This window comes from Carcharodon carcharias, chromosome 13 (assembly GCF_017639515.1).
Source record: "Carcharodon carcharias isolate sCarCar2 chromosome 13, sCarCar2.pri, whole genome shotgun sequence".
Taxonomy (NCBI): Eukaryota; Metazoa; Chordata; class Chondrichthyes; order Lamniformes; family Lamnidae; genus Carcharodon; species Carcharodon carcharias.
The window spans coordinates 91,766,230-91,788,991 of record NC_054479.1 but is presented as its reverse complement, the minus strand read 5'-3'; the positions used below and the strand labels follow the sequence as shown (position 1 = coordinate 91,788,991).

The following is a 22,762-nucleotide window of genomic DNA, read 5'->3' as shown; positions in this document are numbered from 1 at the left end:
AGAGGTTGTGGTTCAAGTTGCATGCCAGACACTTGAGCACAAAATCTGGTTTGGCTATCCAGTGCAGTACTAAAGGAGTGCTGCACTGTCAGTGATGCTGTCTTTCAGATGACACATCAAAGCCTGTCCAACCTTTCAGGTAGATATAAAATGTCATTATTCAAAGAGCAGAGGGGTGCTCTCTTAACCAACACCTACAAAAGCAAATTACCTGGTCATGTGTTACATGTTTTATTAGGATCTTTCAGTGTGAAAATTGGCTGTCCTATATTACAAAAGTGACAACACTTAAAAAGTGCATTATTGGCTGTAAAGCATTTTGGGATGTCTTGGGATCATAAGAGACACCATATAAATGTAAGTCTTGTTTCTTTAACGAGCCGATTCAAACACAAAGCAGGTTCCCAGTGGGGTGTTCAAAACAAGAAGCAGACTGATATACAAGAGGGCAATTTTCTTTCTTCCACAGTTTTACATTTTTGTAGATCTAGCAGCAATGTACAATCAAGGGAATAAAACACAGCTACTAGGAGCTGGTTAGCACATGCTGATTTACTTCACTGTAGGAGGCATGAAGGAAAGCTGATTTTTAAAGTTCTGAAGACACAATGATAAAGAGGATAAAAGATAAAAAGAAGAATTGGTCAAAAGAATAAAATAATTTGTTTGATCAACAGTCAATAGATGTTGACAAGTATTAGATTTAATGAGATGGTGGTATGCAGGGTGAAATTATTAGTTCCTGTTAAGGGCAGTTCATACAACTGAGCAGAGTCTCTGAATTCTCCTCTTTCTCTGTCTCCTTCATTGTCTCTTTGTCCAATTTTCTTTCTCTGTCTCTCTAAACTTTATTCCCTAATCACTAAACAATCCTTATACATCTGTGCCTATTTGAAGGCTGCTGTCTGACAGATGTAGTGGCAAATTGAACTGTGTTATATTTTACAGAGCACATTTTAATGCTTTTACATATTCTGTGTGTATTGATCTTCCTGTTGATGATGGACAGGCTGAACTGGCCTCTCCAATGTGCTTAGCAATTTGCGCCTGTATTGTGTTTGCATTTGGCTCGAGATGTTGCTGTAGATTTTTCATCATGATGAATTAATTCCCCCAGGATATGCTGACGTGGAGCATTTCAATACTATTTAGATACAGCAGAGATAAGGTAACTAAAAGGGAAAAAAAGACAGCAGAACATGCTGGAGATACTCAGCATCTGTGGAGAGAGAAACAGAGTTAAGATTTCAGGTCAATGACCTGATCAGAACTGGGCAAAAGGTGAGATTAGAAAGAGGGATGGGGGTCAGAGGAAAGGGGTAGAAAGCCCAGGGGAGTATTGGTATTTAAGAGTTGTTGAAATTTATGAAGCATAACACCTGAAAGGAAGTTGTTAAAGCATTGGATGAGGCGAAGGATAAAAGAAAGCTGCAGACCAGCAAAGATCTGAAATCAAGTGAGTCAATGCTGCTGAAGAAGAAGGTGAAGAGTATGCGGGTGGTGGTGCATTGCATAGAGAGTGGATCTCAGCAGCAACAGCAGTGGCTTGAAGTAAAGAGAGGAATCAGTTCTCGAGTGCTTAATGTGTATTTTTAGTCTTGGTCACTACATATCCCTCAGTCAACATCACTAAAACAGGTTATCTAGTCATTATAGCATTGCTATTTGTGGGAACTTGCTGTGCACAAATTGGCTACCATATTTCCAACATTACACCAGTGACTACACTTCAAAATACTTCTGGCTGTAAATCATTTTGCGATGTCCTGCGGTTGTGATAGGTGCTATATAAATACATATTCTTGATTATGTAAAGATAGTAAGTGATAATAGGCATCTGTAGATGTAAAGTATCATGGGTTTGGTGCAGTTGGTAGAATCAGAGAATAGCTACAGCACAGAAGGAGGACTTTTGCCCATTATGTACATGCAGGCTCTCTGTAAGAGCTATTCAGCTAGGCCCAGTCCCTTGCCTTTTCCCTTAGTGAAATGACAAGAATCAGACCTCAGGTAACCCTTTGGTGGAAGATGCTCCCGGAGACCGTCCTCAGAGGAGAGGAATGGGAAAATGGTGAGCCTGTATCAGCATTGACTCCAAAGCACATCATCTGCCACCCTTAAAGCTAACCATTCATTTGTAGATCAGGAACGAAAACAAAGGAAATATCTCAAAATGAAAAAATTATGTAAACTGAATGTTGGCCTGGATATAGTAGCTGGAAGAGTTAAGCACAGACTTTTATCATTTCAAACTCCACATTTGTTATGTACTTGGCATTGAATCATTTTTCCATTAAATAAAATCTTCTGTCCAATTCCTGGTTGGGAGTACTTGCTGGTTTATCCTAAAGGAGAGCATGAATAATGGCAGACATTGCTTGAGCCTGCAGTACTGTCAAGTCTGCTACAGTTGATGTTAACCTTGCATGAACCATCCCCCCTTCCCCAATTCCCAACTTCCCTATGGCTCCCCATACACAGTGTCCAATCCTTACTGCGCACAAAGAGCACTACAAATTCATGTACCAAGCCAGAATATTCGAAAGGCAGGGAATTCTGGAAAGAGCCACAGCTCTTGAAAATAATTCACATGACAGTATTATTTATGATCTAAATTCCCTGATGTGCTTTACTTTTGGACGCACAGTATTTTTTTATATGCCGTATTCACAGTGTGGGCTGGAGGAATTATTCAAGTATTCCATTATAGTCAATAGACCTTAGTACAAAGTTGAAAAAAATTGGCCCAAGCATAGAGAAAGGCCTATATGTTTGCTAAGTTGGTGATGAGCCTCCATGCTCCAAATAAGCTTCATGAAATATTAAATTGAGCTTATAGCACAGGAACAGGCCGTTCATCTCAACAAACATTTTTTTTTTGTTTCTCACTCTTTGTTTGTGCCAGTGGAAGCCAAGGTCATGGAAGAATCGGCCCGTGTTTTCAAGCTGTAAGGGCTGTGGATGGATTACTTGCTCATGCTTAAGGATATTGTCCGAGTACTGTAACTGAATATTGAAGCCTAGGGCTGAGGAGTAGGCAAAGGACGGTACTGTTCACAACAATTGTCTGTCACAGAAATTTTCCATAGCCAGACTCCTGGAAAACCCCAAGTTCTTCAACAAAGTTCAAAATTGCCATGTCAGTGAATGTTGATGAGGGGAGGTTCAAAGTAACTTGCCATTCCTGTGAGAATTTGCAACTACCAGTAACATTTACAGCTGGAGCCCATTGTAAGGGAAAAACCATCGCTCTTGCACTTCCACCGAGGAACTGCTCTTGAAGGTCAGAGAATCATGGCTATGATGTTGCACTCTTGTCTCTGAACTCCCTTTGTTTTGACTGTGCCTCTTCTCCTGGAGCATGGAGATCATGAATTTACCTCATAGTGTTTAAAGACAAAGAACTAATGACAACCATTCTACTTTAGCTCATTTTGTTAAATAGTAGAAAGATACAGCAGAGCTTATTCACTTGGCGGTCAGGTCAGTCCAGAAGAGGCTACGCCAGTGTAGTTTCTGGTTGATTTCTCTTCATAGTTGTACTTGTAGTGGCAGATCTTCCAGGTCAGTAGATGCTGGTCTTATGCTGATATTGGGGTGTGACTTCAGCTCAGCAGACACCTGTGTCTTTCTAGCATTTTCAACTTTCCCAGTTTTCTAAATAAAAATTACTGAATTGTATTTCTTATGTCAAGGCACGTTAGCTGATTTCACCTTCACTGCTTTCTAAATATGGTAGACCAGTGTGCATTTCCATCTTATAGATGTTAGTGAACTTTAATTGTATATGTCATTTTTTCGCATGCAAATAAGATGGCTGCTTAAGATATTAAGAAAAAAAATGTGTGATTGGACTGTGTGTGACTTTTTGGTTTCCAGATTGGTATCACTGGGTAAAATCTTGAGTGATTTGATAAGTTCAGTGCTGATTCCTGATGAGTGACAGTCGTCTTCCCTGCCTAACAAGAGCAAATCAGTTTGATTGGCTCAAAACTACATGATCTCTTTAGTCAATCTGAATAAATCCACATACACCTTCTGTTAAGCCAATCACATTTTACGACAGATTATTTGTGCTGCTACGAGCCACACACACATGTGATCTATATGTTTAACCTGTGACTTGCACAGAACTTTACATTTTATAGACAGACTATATTTGATGGTCACTTGCCATGATTTATACTGCAAAGACAGAGGACGGGATTGTCTGGTCCCTCCCATGGGAATCATCACAGGCAAGGTGGAAAATTTGAAGGACCAGCCAAAAGGCCCATTGCCTTCAGGTGGGACTGGAGAATTTTCTCCACAATCTTTGTGATGGAGAATTATTTAAGTTCATTTTTAAATAACGAAATAGAATTTCCAGAGTCCAGTATTTCTGAAGTAATTAATTATCTCAGCTTCTCCAAATGAGCTAATTGCCCAATTAACTTGCAGCCACACAAAGGCGCACATCACAATTTTGTACATCAGCAATACAGATTATTTACAGTTTTTGGTGCACTTGGTATAGATCGTGAATCAAGAGTGGAGAATGTTGCTTAAAGCTGACTATTATATTTTTATTGAGGCAATAGCTTGAAATTGTTGTTTAGGAATAAAACTTGGGACTGAATTAACTGCTGAGTTATATAAAAGCCCTGCAAAGCCTTCTAGGACACTAGGGATTTGCTCTGCCTCATTCTGCTGTTGTCTGATAATGATCAATGGAATCTCAGTATGTTTATTGGCATTCCTTCTTGTTTACGTACTTGCAAGTGATGAACACATGGCATTAGGCCACCGGAGATTGCAAATTATTCTTTTGGGTGCTCCCACTTCATTAAGAAAACAAGTTTATTCCAAGAGCTTTGCGTACTTTTAAATTAAGCGAATGGAATGATATTGTCTCCAACACAAGGCAACATTGAATGGCACCACAGGTTGATTCAAGTTGAAACATTAATGGACTCTGGCAAACTGTGTTTTGAGACCATTACAAAGATATAATTTCCCTTGTCTGGGGAGAACAGCCTTGTTTTCCAGAAGTGCAGTGAATAGCAACAACACATTCAGCAACTGAGACCCTATAGTGGAGTTAGAAAAGAACTTGGAAAAACATCACTTCCTTATTGTTATTACATTCTGTGAGTGTGAATGATGCTTAAAGAATTAAATTCTTATGGATTACTTTATTGGCACTAACAATGCTTGGTTGTTAGTGCCTCAATTGGGAAATCCAAGTTCAAACCCTGGTTTATTTGGTAAATATGTCAGCTTGGGATTTCCCATGGGACTGGTGGCAGGACTTGTCTGAGCCCAGGGGGAAGAAGAGAACTCTGTCCAGGAAAAGTTAAGAAGCATCAATCAAAAGCGCCAACCAAGGAAGGTCACTTGGACCTTCTAGGGCGTTTCCAGGTATTGGGTGTGTCTTAAGGAGGAGCGAGGGATAGACAGCTGGAGAGATTTTTAGAGAGAATTCTAGAGCTCAGAGTCCAGGAAGGTGAAGGCAATTGCCAGTGGTGCAGCAATGAACATCAGGGATGCTTAAGAGAGGAGAATTAGAGGAGTGCAGAGATCTCGGAGGGCTGTAGGGATGCAGAAAGTTACAGATAGAGGGAGTCCATTCAGGGTGTTAATCATTCTCTGAGAATAAAGCTTTGTTGTACTCTCAGGATTCAGTCAGAAGAAAATTTCTGCATTGATGTGTTTCAGACGCTACTAACTCAGAGAAAGATCACCCGTTAGCCACCTCCTTCAAAGGTCCAAAATCCCAAGTTCCTCCTGTCTTTTATCACATCTCAATCCTCTGATGCAGGGGGTGCTGTGTCACAGCTAAAACCCTTTAACCAAGCAATTAGTCACTTGATCTAATGCAGCTGTGTTGAATTTTGTTTACAACGCTCTTGCAAGGCACCTTGGGACACTTTACTATGTTAAAAGATGCTCTGCAAATGCAAGTAGTTGTTGTAGGGATAGAGGAATGAGGTGATAACTTTGGAATTAAGAACCAATTGGATGCTATGATAAAAGGATGGTGGAACTTTTTGGTTGGGTGGGTCAAATGACCTTGCTAATCTCTTTTTATCTTGTGATCTGGTGAATATAGTTCAGTTTGAGTCACTGACTTTGAGAGAAAAGGTGAGAAAAGGCAGGAAGGAATGGAATAAAATAAGTGACCTTTTTTTCACTGATAGAGGAGGGAGACTCTAAACAAGGTGAAATTTTTAAGGATATAACTGAATAGGTGATAGATAATTAAAGATACAATAAAAAGAACATTTGAAGAAATGGAATGAATAATTTATAAAAAACTAAGAAAGCAAAAGATTGCAAAATCAAAATAAATGCCACTTTAACTACTCATGAGTGAAAGCAGAATATTAGATGAAGAAATGACTGGACATTCAAATAAGTATGAAGAGAATATGCCATAAGACTATAAGACATTGGAGCAGAAGTAGGCCAATCGGCCCATCGAGTCTGCTCCGCCATTCAATGATATCATGGCTGATCTGATAATCCTCAATTCTACTTTCCTGCCTTTTCCCCATAACCCTTGATTCCCCTACTGATTAAAAATCTGTTTATCTCAGCCTTGAATATTCTTAACGACCCAGCCTCTACAGCCCTCTGCGGTAAAGAGTTCCACAGATTCACTACCCTCTGAGAAGAAATCCCTCCTCATCTCTGTATTAAATGGGTGACCCCTTACTCTGAGATTATGCCCTCTGGTCCTATACTCTTCCACAAGGGGAAACAATCTCTTAGCATCTACCCTGTCAAGTCCCCTAAGAATCTTATATGTTTCAATAAGGTCACCCCTCATTCTTCTAAACTTCACTGAGTACAGGCCTGACCTACTCAACCTCTCCTCATAAGAAAATCGCTCCATCCCCGGGATCAACCTAGTGAACCTTCTCTGGACTGCCTCCAATGCCAGTATATCTTTCCTTAGATAAAGGGACCAGTATTCTAGGTGTGGTCTAACTAGTGCCTCATATAGTTTTAGCAAGACTTCCCTATTTTATACTTCATTCTCTTTGAAATAAAGGCCAACATTCCATTTGCCTTCCCTAATACCTGCTGAACTTGTATGCTAGCTTTTTGTAATTAATGCACAAGGACCCCCAAATCTCTCTGTGCTGCAGCTTTCTGTAGTCTTTCTCCATGCAAATAATATTCAGCTCCTCTATTCTTCCTGCCAAAGTGCATAACCTCACATTTTCCCACATTGTATTCCATCTTCTAAGTTTTTGCCCACTCACTTAACCTGTCTATATCCCTCTGTAGACTCTTTGTGTCATCCTCACCACGTGTCTTCCCACCCATTTTTGTGTCATCTGTAAACTTGGCAATAGTACATTCACTTCCCTCACCCAAGCCATTATATATTGTAAATAATTGTGGCCTCAGCACTGATCCCTGTGGCACGCCACTAGTTACAGGTTGCCATCCTGAAAATGCCCCCCTTACCCAACTCTGTCTTGTATTAGTTAGACAATCCTCTATCCATGCTAATATACTACCCCCAACACCATGGGCTCTTATATTATTAAGTAACCTTTTGTGTGGCACCTTATCAAACGTCTTTTGGAAATCCAAATATATTACATCTACTGGTTTCCCTTTATCTATCCTGTTTGCTACCTCCTCAAAGAATTCTAATAAATTTGTCAGACATGATTTCCCCTTCATGAAGCCATGCTGACTCTGCTTGATTATATTATGTATTTCTAAATGCTCCTACATCCTTTATAATATACTCTAACGTTTCCCCAATGATGGATGTTAAGCTAACTAGCCTATAGTTACTTGTTTTTTGTCTCCCTCCCTTTTTGTATAAGGGTGTTACATTGCCAGTTTTCCAATCCCATGGGACTTTTCCAGAATCTAAGGATTCATGGAAGGTTACTGCCAATGCACCCACTATCTCTGTAGATACTTCCTTTAATGTCCTAGGATGCAATCCATCAGGTCTAGGGGACTTATTGACCTTTAGCCCCTATAGTTTCCCTAGTACTTTTTCTCTAGTTTCCCTAGTACTTTTTCTCTAGTGACAGTTATTACCAGTATCAATCTTATACTTAACAAGCTATTTTTAAGAAAAAGAGAGAAAAAGACTAGAGACCTAAACACAAACTAAAGACCTTACTTTTACTTTGAAGGCTACAAATACTCACTAATCCTATCAACAATCTGCTGCTTTCCCTGCACTCACATCATGTTGTGGTTTCTGACGATTCTCTGTCGCTGGTCTCACTACAGGTAGGCCTCTCGATCCATGCCTTTTATCCTCTCCCACTCACCTCTCACTCAAAATATATTATTTTGAGCCTTAGGAATTGAATAAACCTTAATCACTTATCAGATTCTCACCAGTTAGCCAGCTTCTTCTCCTGTAGCAGCAGCTTCTCCTGAATCAATTCCTGGAGGCTGAAAAAGCTTAGGCAAAAGCAACCAAACACCTCAGTAAGTGCCCCCCCCCAAACCAGTCCCACAGATGACAGCAGTTGTCTAGCCACAGCGCTCATTGGACTTTCTCTGAAGATAGAATTATTAAATGACCCTGCTCTTCATGACTTCCCATGTCGCCATCACCCATGACCTGATGCAATGGTATTCTCATGATCTCTAGCACTGCCTCCTCCATCAGGGTCAGTGTGTGAACCTTCTTCACACCACCATCAACCGAGACTTTCCCCTCAAATTGTGCAATCTCTTCACCTGACAGAATAGGCTCGACAGGCCATATGGTCTTCTCCAGCTTCTATTTCTTGTGTTCCTCACCAATTGCAGTATGACATCCACATGGGATGTTGCACTCCTCAGCCCCCTGTTCAGTTGTGCCCCATATATTATGGTTGATTAGTGATGACACTTGATCTACCAAAGTTAAACTGAACTATAAGCACTCAGACTGCTCAGCTCATGTGCACGCTGGTTTATAAAGAGTTAGAGACCTGTCACCTTGGTGTCTCTTGCCATTCACCTTTCTGGATCTTTATCATATCATTGAATTGCTTTCTGCACAGACCCACACCCTCCTGGTGACTCCCTGACTGCTGACCCCCATCACTAGCTCCATCCATGCCCTCTTTGTTTCTCTAGGCAGACTTTCTCTTTTGGATGATGCAAATAAAATTCTTTCTCCACTCCGGCACTGCATCTGTTTTAAAGCCTCAAGGAGGCATGCGATAATCATTGGAGCATCCTGGTGATGCATACCCATGCCAGCATTGGCCCTTTGAGGTCCCTGCTGCATTGCTTCAACGAAAGTCAAGCCCGGTCATGGTTGTCATTCAAAGGGCCCTTGGTTACTGGGTTCTGCTTCCAGACCACTGATTGGGCGCTGAACTCACCTCCCAGGCCAAGTAGGCCCTTTGCAGTTCAAAATTGTGTTGCAGGCCCGGAAGTAATCCCAGGTTGAAAATCCAACCCAAAATGTTTAAGATGTTACTTACATCTGTGCTTATTCCCTAACCATAAAGTCTTGCTTCCACTTAGTGAAATCTTCAATAATAAGAATAAAAATAAAAATAAAAAATGCTGGAAAAACTCAGCAGGTCTGACAGCATCTGTGGAGAGAGAAACAGAGCTAACATTTCGAGTCCATATGATTCTTTTTCAGAGCAGTCATACAAAATCAAAATGTTAAATCTGGGCAGAAATTTTCACTGGGTAGGTGTGCGCCCAACCAACTCGAGTGTGAAATGACACGCGTCGATGTCAGCCAAGATAGTTCAGTCGGTGGGCGCGCACCAGAGTCAGCAGCGCGCCTGCCAACAATTAAAAGGCCTGTTCAGGCCATTAAATAATCAATTAAGCAAAATTTTTCACTGCCCGTCCAACCTGACAGTTGACAGGCTGGCGAAAAAGCCAAGCAGCCTTTGCATTTTTTTGAAAACCTCATCCACGGGAGGGATGAGGTTTCCGAAAGCAAATTTAAAAAAATAAAAGTTTTACAATTGACATAATAACATGGCCCTGCTCATGTGACAGAGTTACACGAGGGGGCATGTTTTATTACATTTTTATTTTCTTCATTTTTATTGTATATATCTCTTCATGAGCTGCCTCAGGGAGATTATGCAGTGCTCACTTGCACACATGCACGACGTTCGCACTTACCCCGCTCGCCCTCGTTCCCTGTCCCCACCCCCGCCCCCCGCACAGGCATCACTGAGCACTGCCACCCACATTTCACACTGGACGGGCCTTAATTGGTCCACCAGCGTGAAATTGCAGTGTGTGCTGATCACGGGTGGCGGGTGGCTTCCTGCCCATCCTGCCAAGCCCACCCGCCAAGGGCAAAATCCTGCCCAATGTTTCTCGCCCCACAGATGCTGACAGACCTGTTGTGTTTTTCCAGCATTTTCTGTTTTTATTTCGGATTTTCAGCATCCGCAGTATTTTGCTTTTATCTTGTGAAACCTTCTTTTCTGTTATAAATTTTGTTGCTCACATTTGAAATGAAAGCTGGGTAAATTTATTAATAGGGTTGTTATCAGCAGACGAGAATGCAAGTAGGAGTACCCCAGGAACTTTGTGCAGTACTTTCGGGAAATATATGCTATTTAAAGTTTTGCATATAATGTCCACTTCCTGGACATCAATGAGAGGCAGTGGCATAGTAGCAGCGTTACTAATTCAGAGACTAGGCTCATGCTCTGGGGACATGAGTTCAAATCCCATTGCAGCTGGTGGCATTTGAATTCAGTTAATAAATCTGGAATATAAAGCTAGTCCCAGTAATGGTGATCGTGACAGCTATCACTGATTGTTGTAAAAACCCATCTGGCTGACAAATGTCCTTTTTAGGGAAAGAGATCTACCAACCTTACCTGGTCTGGCCTACGTGTGACTCCAGACCCACAGCAATGTGGTTAACTCTTAATCACACCCTGAAATAATCTAGCAAGCTACTCAGTTCAAGGATAGTTAGGGACGTGCAACAAATGCTGGCTTTGCCAGTGACAGCCACACCCAATGAATAAAAAAAAACTTATAGACGGGTTCTCATGAAAGAGAACTGGTGGAGAGGGAGAAAGTCTCCGGTGGGAAGATTTAAACTTTCCTGGAGCATTTCTGGTCCCAGAAAGTTTTAAAAATAACAATTACTTTTCTGTCTCTTCACCTCATGGTCCCCTTTTAGCTTTCTTCAAAGTGGCAGGAAATCCTCAGTGGGGAGTTAAAATCTGTTGATGCTATCACACTCTGATTAGCATATTTTAAAAAGGACCCTGTCAGGTTTTGATCAGTGCCTTTACTCCTTGCTTCAAAGAAGATCCTGGGGCTTTCCAGTGGGTATCTGACCTGCAGCATTTTAATTGTCCAGCCGTCCAGTTTCTACAACTAGATCAAGTGTTACATCTGGAGAGGGGAACCCACAATGTTGTGATTGAGAGAGAGAGAGACAGAGGGGGAGAGAGAGAGAGAGAGAGAGGAGTGCACTACCAACTGGGCTAAATGAATGTTGTAATACATTGGAAAAGGTAAAAGAAGGGAAACAGGAATTATATCAAAATATCAAGCCCATGAGCTATGAAGAGTGCTGAAAAGATTGAAATCAGTTTCCATTGGAAAAGAGAAGAGTTTTAGTGAGACTATTGTGGGCAGGTTCACTTGTAGGAAAGAGAAAGAGGTCATTCTCATTTTGTTCAGATCTTCGCAAGTTTTCAAATCACTTCACCGTCGATGAACTACTTTAGAAATGCTACCACTATTATGAAGAATCAGAGATGTTTATTAGCTAGCAAAACCATAAACTAAGTATGAGTTAAGGAACAACTTCACACTTGAAGTTGTTAAGTTGTGGAACAGAGTGCCACCTAGTGTGATTAATATGACTGGATGAGAAGAGGCAAAGATTTAACTGGAGGTGGAGAGATATGTGTTTGATGCCAAAGAAGATAGAAAAAAATTGGCAGCAGTCGTGCCTTAGTTCATTTATAATACCCTCTCTTACAACAGTTGAAAAAGTGAAATAGCTAGAGGAAACCTCCACTCTTGGAGAAGATTTTTTGTCAAGTTAATCCGAGCGTTGAAATCTGTCCGGGCCAAAGTAGCAATAGAAACAGCAACTTTTAATTATATAACATTTAATTGTAGGAAAATGTCCCAAGGTACTTCACTGGACCTTAAAAAAAATGAAGGTAGCCTTCATTAGTTTTAATGAGCTAATTTCATTTAGTTTTACATTTATGTTGTTCTTCAACTGTCAGTTCCCATGGCATAGTTCTCCCACTGCTGGTGCCAACATCAACACAAAGCAGCCTCATGTTTTAGACTGAGAGTGAGGGAAAATGTATTTCATTGATGCTGGAGCAATATTGAGGCTGGTGACAGCACTGACACAATGATGATGGCATGGCGTTACCCTACAGTGTCACCACACAAACTTTTCCCATTCAGGTGCTATCATACCTTAGTGGGTAGCATTCTTCTCACTGAGTCCAAAGTTTGCAAGCTTAAGCCCCACTGCAGAGATCTGAGTATGTCATCGAGGCTGATGTTTCACTGCAGTGCTGAGGGGTGCTGCATTGTTGGATGTGCTGCATTTCAGGTGAGACTGATCAAGTGGATGTTAAAGCTGCCATGGCAATATTTTGAAGAAGAGCAGGGAAGTCACCCTGGGTGGCCCCAATAATATTCATCCCTCAACCAACATCATTTTTTAAAAAAACAGATTATCAAGTCAAGTTCTCATTGCAGCTTTTGGGAGCTTGTGCACAGATTGGTGGCCATGTTAACTATATCACAACCATGATTATACATCAAAAGTACTTCATTGGTTGGAACATCCTAAGGTTGTGAAAGATGCTGTGTAGATGCAAGTCTTTCTTTTTACAGGCAGTGCAAGTTCTGTGTTTGAAAACAAACAAGCTTCTAAAGTGAGCTAGTTCTACTTTTAAGTATTTATTAAAAGGTCCATTCACTTGGTCTGTGCATACTTAATTTATTTTCTCACACACCCCCGCACCATTCATTAAATAAATCCCCTGTAAATATGTTTAGAAACTACTATGATAATGTAACAGCTGTTTGTGACCTATTCAAAATAATTCCAGCTCAACAGTGAGTGTGGTTACCATTGGAAGATCCTTTAAGGGAAAGCATCATGCAATCACGAGTAGGGAAATCTGTCCAGTCTCAGTTTCACTTTGGCCTATGAGCAGAGCACAGCACACACAGCACCGCTACTGATGTCTTCAAGTTTTCTACCATTGTATAAATGTTCCCATGTGTCTAGCCTAAATAAATGAATCTACAGCATGTTTATCCAATCCCTTATGAATGATTGGTGTTTTTATATCATTATAAAAACACAACATGGTGTTCAGTAGTGATAAGACAGCAAGATTAAGTGCAGATACAACATGGTGAACAGCCCCAGATCATACTACATGGCATGAGATGACCCTCGATGTTTTGGTCAGACTGCAACAAAGTTGAGTATTTGTGCGTGTTGAAATCACAGGGTGGTGACTGCACAGAAAAGCTTTGAAGACACAGCGCCAAGACAGTGCTCAAATAAAAAGCTGGTAAGTAAATGGATCCCTCGTGGTGAGATTGCAGCACATAGCCTGTCAGTTCAGTGATTGAGACAGTGCCTCAAGAGGACCAGCACCATGTTAGCTGAGTCGGGAAAGGGGAGTGACCAGGGTGTTGGCCAGATTGATAGCGAGTGAGGGAGAGTCCAAAAAAAAACAAACTAAGAGAAAGTTGTGATTATAAAGCGTAACTATGGGAGTTGCTGAACAATAAATTGAATAAAACTAGGAGAAAGGTCAAAGGGATATTGTCAAAATGCCATCAAAATTCCCCAATTTGAATTGGGGTGCAGCTGAACTACTGTCCAGATGCAAAATGTTTAAACAGCCTGCAGAGCTATGGTTTCTTGATTCAGGTGTGTCTGAACCAGACAAGTAAGTCATAAAAATTTGCCTAGCAATTGGGAATGAAGGTCTACATAAACTGAACACATCGGGCTTAACAGCAGAAGAGCTAAACGATCCCCAGAAGATATGGGCTGCATTGGAAGACTAGTTCAGAATCAGATTAAACTTCCGTATTCAAAGACTAGAGTTAATGTCATTTTGACAACAGCCTACAGAATCTGTAGACCACTTTATCAGCAGATGCAGAGAGAAGGTATGTACTGTGAATTTTCAGACACAGAGCTGGCAGAAGGGATTGTTGAGCTGGTGATCACATCCTCTCCTATAGAAGCATTCATCTACTAGACAGGCCCAAAATGTATAGTATCAAAGAGCTACTCAAGGATGGACGTAAGTGTGAAGTGATCCTTGCAGGTTGACAAAGCTTACAGGTCCTAAACACAACCCCAATTGTTGATGCACTCACTAGAACACCCAAACAAAGGAGGACATGTGGAAGATGTGGCCTTCTGCATGCACCAAGGAAATGCCCAGCTTTGCACAAATTCAGCAAGGCATGTGACAGAAAGGGCCATTGGCAGTGGCAGTGCACTAGAGCAAAGGCTGATGCAGCTACACAGAGCCGTGCACTGATCCAAACAGACCGTACACAGTGGGTGCCTTCAAGCAATAAGATGACCATCTGCTATCCCGTCAGAAACATATAAATGAGGTGATTGACAAACCAGAAAATGATGATGATGTGCACAACGAGACGAAGAGCAGTGAACACAGGTTTCACACCATCAGTCTCGTGGAAAACAGATACCGTCACACCATCCAAAGTGTTTGCCAAGATTCAAATTATCTGACCTAAGAAAGTTGGCAACTATTTGTTATTGACCAAGATTGACACAGAGGCAAATGCCAACATACTTCCTCTGTGAATTCTAAAAAATATGTATCCACAGACATGGAAGGCCATGGTGAAACCTACTACTGACCAACTTTCAGTGTGCAACAGTTCACTTATTCCATGCGCAGGATCCATAGTCCTGGGATACAAATACAATCAGTTCTTCTGAATGCCACAGATGTTCAACATCGTGGAGACCATAGGCCTGGTGATCGCATGTCTACTGGCTTGCCTTGGCCTTGCACTAGTCACAATCCATGGAATCAGTCAGACATCATATGGCAGATCAATCTCAGAAACCACTCCTATCACCTCAGTTCATGACCTAACATTGAAATATCCAGAATGTTTTGACATAATTGGCAGTTTCAAGACAGCTGCAAAGTTACGCTTGCAGGAGATTGCAAGTTCATCAATTGACCTGGTACATTTTGCGCAACATAAATGCCAGCAGCTACAAGAAGAAATGGTGAAAGATTCTACAGTAAAAAACTGTGAAAAACCATCACTGGAGGAAGGTCTGATTCAATTCAGCATGTCCATGAACACACAAGACCATTTTGGCCTTACCGGGACAAGCTAGGCATCTTGCGGGGAGTTATTTTTAAAGGCAGGCAGATCAGCATGCTGGAATCTTTGCAACCTGATATCCTTCAACAACTTCATCACTCACACATGGGCATATACCAGACGAAAGGACTTGCAAGGGAGGCAGTCAATTGGCCAGGTATGAACAATTACATTGAAGTTATTGACAAGAAGTGCAAGGCATGTCAAGAGCATATGCAAAGTCAGCACAAAGAATCACTGATGTCACATGAAGTTCCTTCTCATCCTTGGTCCATCCAATCGCATCCGACTTTTTTCATGTCCGTGACGCTGACATCATCGTCACCATTGACTGCTTTACTAAGTACCCCATTGTTCAACAATTGCACAATATATCAAGCACAACTGCTGTGCACACTCTTAAGAACTATTTTCAGTTTATTTGGTGTGCTTAGAGAGATCATTGCAGATAACATTTGCCATTTATTGGTAAGCCATTTCAGGATATGTATTACCTGAGATCTAATGGCCTCACTGAGTGAATGATTCACACTGTGAAATCCCTAATTATCAAATGTTGACAAACCAAGCAAGATCTACACATTGCAATGTTACACCTGAGACTGGTGCCTTTAAGTGCAACTATTCGATCACCCACAGAGCTCATCTTTGGCAGACCAGCGCGTACCAACTTATGTACTCTTACCCATTCTACTCTCTCAGAAACCAGAGAACAACTTTTAAAACTACAAGAGAAGATGACCAATATGCATGATGAAAATGTGGGTGAAGAATTGCCAAGTTTACAGTTGGGACAAGTTCGCATCCAGGATCCCACGGAAGGTATGCGGCAACCAGTCGAGATGACAAGGATTTGTTCAGAGCAAAGGTACTATGAAGTAAGAACTCATAAGGGCGCAATGGTGAGGCATAACAGAGGACAAATCAGATCCATTCCAATTCCTCAACCACTGTACAGTCCTACTGCATTTAAGAATAGATCCCAGATGTACCCAGGAACAACATCCGAGAATGACAAACCCACAGATCACTGTAAGCAATTAAAGAAACTTCCAGACAAGGTTACCAGCAGGTTACCTCTAGGCTTTAGAGACTCATAGATTCACCAGTCCTGTACCCTTAGGTAATGGTAACTAAACATGAACATGCATTATAACTAGTTATACTTCTTTGGAAGCGGGAGAGGGTGAGTATCTTTAAAACGAAAGGGGGATGTTGTTATATGCCTTTAAGGGGTACCAGCATGTCATCACTAGAAGGGAAGTGTGTCATGTGATCCAGTCTCAGTTTCACTTTGACCTGTGACAAAGGCACAGCACACACAGCTCTGCTGCTGATGTCTTCAAGTTTTCTACATTTATATAAATTGTTCTTATGAGCCTAGTCTAAATAAATTAACCCATAACGTGTTTACCCAATCCCTTATGAGTGATTGGTGCTTTTATATCATTATAAAAACCCAACAGTTACATGATAGTGTTAGCTTGGCTCAACAATTGTACCTCTGAGTTAGGTGGTTGTGGTTCAAGTCCCATTTCAGGGCTCAGCCCACATAAAGCTAACCTGACATTAGAGGAAGTACTACATTGTCTTTCAGATAGATATAATACCAAGATCACTATAGAGGAGAAGTACCAGGACTTTTCCTGATGTTTTTACTAACAATTATCCCTAAACCAACTCCAGAACAATTTAGATGGTTGTTCATTTGTTGTTTGTGGATACTGTGGTGTGCGAATTAACTGTTACCGTTGTCTAATAAATAACATATGAAAAGTAATTAACTTATTACACTGTTATGTTTTGTGATTCCCTGAAGTTCAAAATAATCTCACTTTTAGACCTAGATGGTGAAGCTAACATCAACTGTATTTCATCAACTCTCCTATGTGGAATGACATATTGCCTAGGTACAGTGACTGTAGTGCAATAGTGAGTGATGAGGTATCCTGGGCACTTATTTATACATGCACGTATCAATATAATTCCTGACTCTTTTCCAATACTATAAAAATACAACAGAAACATTTTGGAATATTTGCAAGTTCTTTCTTGCTATTGAGAGAACAGTTTATTTTCAGTGTATCAGTGATAATAATTGGAGCACCTGAAACCTTTGACCCATTTTGAATAGATTTATTTCACATATAATGGAAATAAAAACAGACATTAAATACACTTGGGTTGAATTTCAGTAGCAGTATTGTGATCTCCTGCTGTAAACTTAGCAATCGATGGAAGCCCTAACAAACAACATCAATTCTACGCTAGTGTCCCATACAAATCATTACTGACATTGAAATATGTCCCTTATCCTCTACTGCAGTAAACAGTGTCTTTGGGGTCAATTTTTGTGTTGGGTTATGGTATTTGATGTTTTTCACTTTATTTCATGCAGTGAGTTAGTTGTTTCTTGGTGTGAATCACATAGGAACAGGAGTAGGCCATTCAGCTCGAGTCTCTCCTCTCATCCCATTAGATGATAGCTGACCTGCACCTCATTTACCTGTCTTTGATCCATGTGCCTTGTTACCCTTGCTAACAAAAAATCCATCAGTTTTAGACTTAAAAGCTCCAATAATCCTCTAGCACCCACAACTTCGTGTGGAGAGAGAGTTCCAGATTCCACAATGCTTTGTTTGAAAATGTGCTTCCTGACATCATCCTTGAACAATGCAGCACTAATTTTAAGATGCTCAAAAAGTGCTTCTTGATTTCACTCCTAAATGCCCCAGCTCTATTTTGAAGCTCATACGGCCTCTTGTTCTAGACTCCCCCAACAGAGGGAATGGCTTCTCTGTATTTACCCTATCGAATCCCTTGATCATTTTAAACACCCTGATTAGATCATCCGTCAAACTTCCAAACTCAAGAGCAAGAGCGAGGATGTTGAATTTGTATAAGTCACTAGTTCAGCTTCAACTAGAGTATTGTGTCCAGTTATGGGTGGCACACTTTAGGAAAGATATGAAGATGTTGGAGAGTACAGAAAAGATTCATGAGAATGGTTCCAGGGATGAGGAATTTCAGTTATAAAGATAGATTGAAGAAGTTGGGACTGTTTTCCTTAGAGAAAAGAAGGCTGAGAGGAGATTTGATAGAGTATTCAAAATCATGAGGAGCCTGGACAGATAAGGACAAACTGTTCCCACCCATGAAAGGATCAAGAATGCAAGGGCACACATTTAAAGTAATTAGTAAAAGAAGCAAAAGTGATATGAGGAAAAACGTTCTTGTGCAGCAAGTGGTTTGGGTTTGGAATGCACTGCCTGAGTGTGTGGTGGAGGCAGATTCAACTGAAGCATTCAAAAGGGAATTAGAATGTTATCTGAAAAGGAAGAATGTGCAAGGTTACAGGAAGAGAGTGAGGGAATGGGACTATGTGAGTTGCCCATTTGGAGAGCCAGCGCAGGCAGGATGGGCCAAATGGCCACCTCCTGCACCATAACGATTCAGTGATTCAAGGGAATACAAGCTAAGTTCATGCAACCTGTCTGATGGGATCAACGTTTTAATGGCAATTTTGCCTTTCTTTGATTGAAATGATGGCTTCTGAGTTTCCTGCCTGTTCTTCATCTGACTCGGCAGGTACCTCCTTTGGTTTGTGCATCCTGGCCATACTCCTTGGGCATTGCTGTACAGCCTGAGGCACTAACATTTGCAGTGCTAGCGACTCACACCCTGCCCCAGGATTTTTAGTTGAAAATGCAATTTGAGAAAGTGATTTAAAAGGCATATGTTTTCCATGGTCTTTGTAAAAGAATACTTTTTTAAAAATTCTTACATGAGATGTGAGCCTAACTGCCCTGCTGGGCCATTTCAGAGTCAACCAGATTGCTGTGAGTTTGGATTCATATTTAGGCCAGACCAAACAAAGATGGCAGATTTCAATGATAGTCTCCTCACCATTACCAATTTTATATTAACTGAATTTAAATTCAACCAGTTGTCATGGTGGGATTTGAACTCATATCCCCAGAGCATTAGGCTGGGTTTCCAGTTCAATGACATTACCACTATGCCACTGTCACCCCATACAGAAGCAAGGAAGTTATGATGAGCCTTTATAAGTGTGGCCTTAACTGGAGTATTATGTCCCGATTCTGTCACCACACTTTAGGAATGATCTGAAGGCTTTAGGAAGGGTGCAGAAAAGATTTACGAGAATAGTTCCAGGGATGAGGGACTTCACTTATTTGGATAGGTTAGAGAAGCTGGGGTTATTTCCCTTAGATGTGAAAAGAGATTGGATTGAGGCGTTCAAAATCATGAGAGTTCTAGACAAAGTAAATCAGAAGAAATTATTCCAATTGATAGAAGGATCAAGAATCAGAGGATACCAATTTAAGGTTAGAACCAAATGCAACATGAGGAAAAACTTTTTTATTCATTAAGTAGTTAGGATCTGGAATGCACTGCCTGAGAGTGCAGTAGAGGCAGACTCAATCAGGGCTTTCAAAAAGAAATCTCATAAGCAGCTGAATAGAAAAAAAAGTATTATGGGGAAAGGGTGGGGGAGTGGAACTAACTGGGTTACTCTTGAAGCGAGCCAACACAATGGGCCGAGTGGCTTCCTTTTGTAGCTGTTGGATGATTCTAAGTTTTCTATTATGTGAGTCTTTATTAGTGAAACCTAAAATATAACTGGGGAGTTAAACAGTAGAAGAAAGCAAAACAAGGTCAGAGGATAGAATAAAACTCCAGCAAGCACAATGGGCATGCAATTTCTTAATAAAGGAAAATATGTTTATATACAATATTTATAAAATTAGCTGCAAATATTTTATGGTTTCTATCTTTTTTGTCGCATAGTGGAGTCTAATATTTCTATGATGTATTAAACAGGCAAGGCCTTACAAACTATTGCCTGGTGAAGTTTATAGATACGTGTGAGAAGTGGAAATGCAGCAGGGAGCTGTGCAAATAAACATCACTGAAAGCTGCCTGTGTGACTGTATTTACACAGGCAGTGATTGATGGAGACAAATTGGCTTAATGTTGCTACTTTTTGGAGCATTTGGTGGTGATGTGTCAGGGCTGGTAGATGATTACCAGCTCCTTCTAGCAGACTACTAATGGCCTTATGACCTTCCTTTTCTTTGCTTAATAGCTGAGGTAAAACCTGAAGAAATGTATTGGAAATGAAGGCTTACAGGTTGACTTTTACAATGACTGGCCTGCCTCACTCAAATAAATAACAAACAATGGGCTGCCATGCAGTGTTTTGTATTTGAGAGACAAATTGAAATGTCATTTAAATTATTTGGCTTTTAACATAAATTATTCCCGACGATAGTGGGATTTATCCAATGAGTCACTGGGCTATTCAGGCAATGAGAGGTCCCAATTTCGATCCCAAAGCTGTACTGAATGACAGAGGAGTTGGGAGGATTCTTTTTTGGGGGTTGTCGGCATCCTTCTAAATAATGTATTATCCCAGTGGGGATGGAGTAGCTTCATACGATGCACTTTTGCTGATGGCTAAAAGAGGCCAATCCATGAACGGCAGCTCCTGCTGCATGTGAAGTGGTTATCAGGTGTTGTTTGTTGGTGTTGGCACCTTTGTTTTCTAAGGAGGCAGTTGTAATATGAGGGTCTGGCACATGCAGGATTAGTGTGAGGCTGAGTATAGTACTGCGCACACAGTGATGTAAGAAAGCACATGACCTAGACCCAGGGTCAATGTGGAGTTGAGCAAAGACGAGAAGAGACCTAAGCATGGGGATAATTCCTGGCCTGCACCCTTTACTGTACATGTGTAAATAGTTCTACTTGTTAATAAAGACTTACAGTTAACCTACTGAAGAATACGAAGACTTCTTTAAGAGGCCATTCTGTAACCAACACCCTCCCAGGTGGATTGACATGGGTAAAATAAAAATAGAAAATGCTGGAAAAACTCAGAAGGTCTGACAGCATCTGTGGAGAGAGAAACAGAGTTAATGTTTCAAGGCTGTATGACCCTTTTTCAGAGCTGGTCATACAGACTTGAAATATTAACTGTTTCCCTCTCCACAGATGCTGTAAACCTGCTGAGTTTTTCCAGCATTTTCTGTTTTTATTTCAGATTTCCAGCATCTGCATTATTTTGCTTTTATCTTAGGATTGACTGGGGTGTTGGGCTGGGCCATTTTGCGGTGAGGGGGTCATGTGATGAAACCTTTAGAATTACACCCAACCAGTGTTGGCAACCCTGGAGACCAAACTCAACTACTTCAAAAAGTCTCATCTTTCAAATAGGTATCTCATAATAAAGTTCAAATAAAAGCAATCAACTTCCACTTATTTAACAATTCAAATGAAGCAAATGAAAAGAAAAAATACTCTTATCAAACTCTAAAAGTGCAGATGTCAGGTATGTGTTGCTTATCTATCAATAACTATTCTCTGCAATAACCTGGTGAACAGATAGAATTGCAAGCTTTAATGAATTGGTTGACATTGATAAATAAAAAATAAAGGATAAAATTCTAAAGGGGGTGCAGGAACAGAGAGTCCTGGAGTGTATGTGCACAACTTGTTGAAGGTGACAGGGCAGGTTGAGAAAGTAATTATAAAGACAAATGCGATCCTGGTACACATGAACCGTGACATAGAGTACAAAAGCAAAGATGTTATGATGAACATTTAGAAAACACTGGATGGGCCGCAACTGGAGCATTGTCTCCAATTCTGAGCACCACACTTTACGAAAGATGTGAAAGCTTTAGGACGGGTGCAGAAGGGTTTACAAGGCTGGCTTAAGGGATCAGGGAAGCTGGGGTTGTACTCTTTTGAGAAGAAAAGGTTGAAACAGGATTTGTTACAGATGTACAAAATCATTGAAGGTTCTGGCCAAAGCAAATAGAGAGAAACTGTTTCCGTTGGCAGAACATAAATTTAATGTGATTGGCAGCAGAACCAAAAGGGACATGAGGGAAAATCTTTTTAATGCAATGAGTGGTTAGGACCTGAGTTGCATTGCCAGAGAGAGTGGTGGAAGATTCAATCGTCGCTTTCAAAAGAGAATTGGATAAGCACCTGAAGGGAAAAAAGATTGCAGGATCACAAGGGAATTAAGGGCAGGAGACTGGGACTAGTTAAATTGCTCTTGCAGAAAGCTGACATGGACTCAAAGGGCTGAATGGCCTCTTTCAGTGGTGTAACCATTCATGATTCTATGAAATTTACTAGCTCTGGAAGATCATTTGTTGTTTTTGTGTTCTATCCAAGGGTCTTTCAAAAGAAAGAGTGACCTGACATTTTTAAAATTGGAACTTTTGGGATTGTTTAAACATGCTGACCAGCCCTCTGTCTGTGGCATTGCTGAGTGAGTTGGTCTCAGCCAGGGTGGTGATTAAAAGGGTTGTGTTGGCTCTTCCCTGGGCATCAGTCTTGTACATATAGGATCAAAGCAATTTAGCAGTCTGGACCC

The 22,762-nt window shown here is 40.8% G+C and overlaps 1 protein-coding gene across 2 annotated transcripts in view; it reads left to right on the top strand.

Annotated features, from left to right (window-relative positions):
* pde3a (phosphodiesterase 3A, cGMP-inhibited) overlaps positions 1 to 22,762 on the top strand; it is a 470,038-nt gene that overhangs the window by 335,653 nt on the left and 111,623 nt on the right. The gene's annotated exons all lie outside the window — the stretch shown is intronic.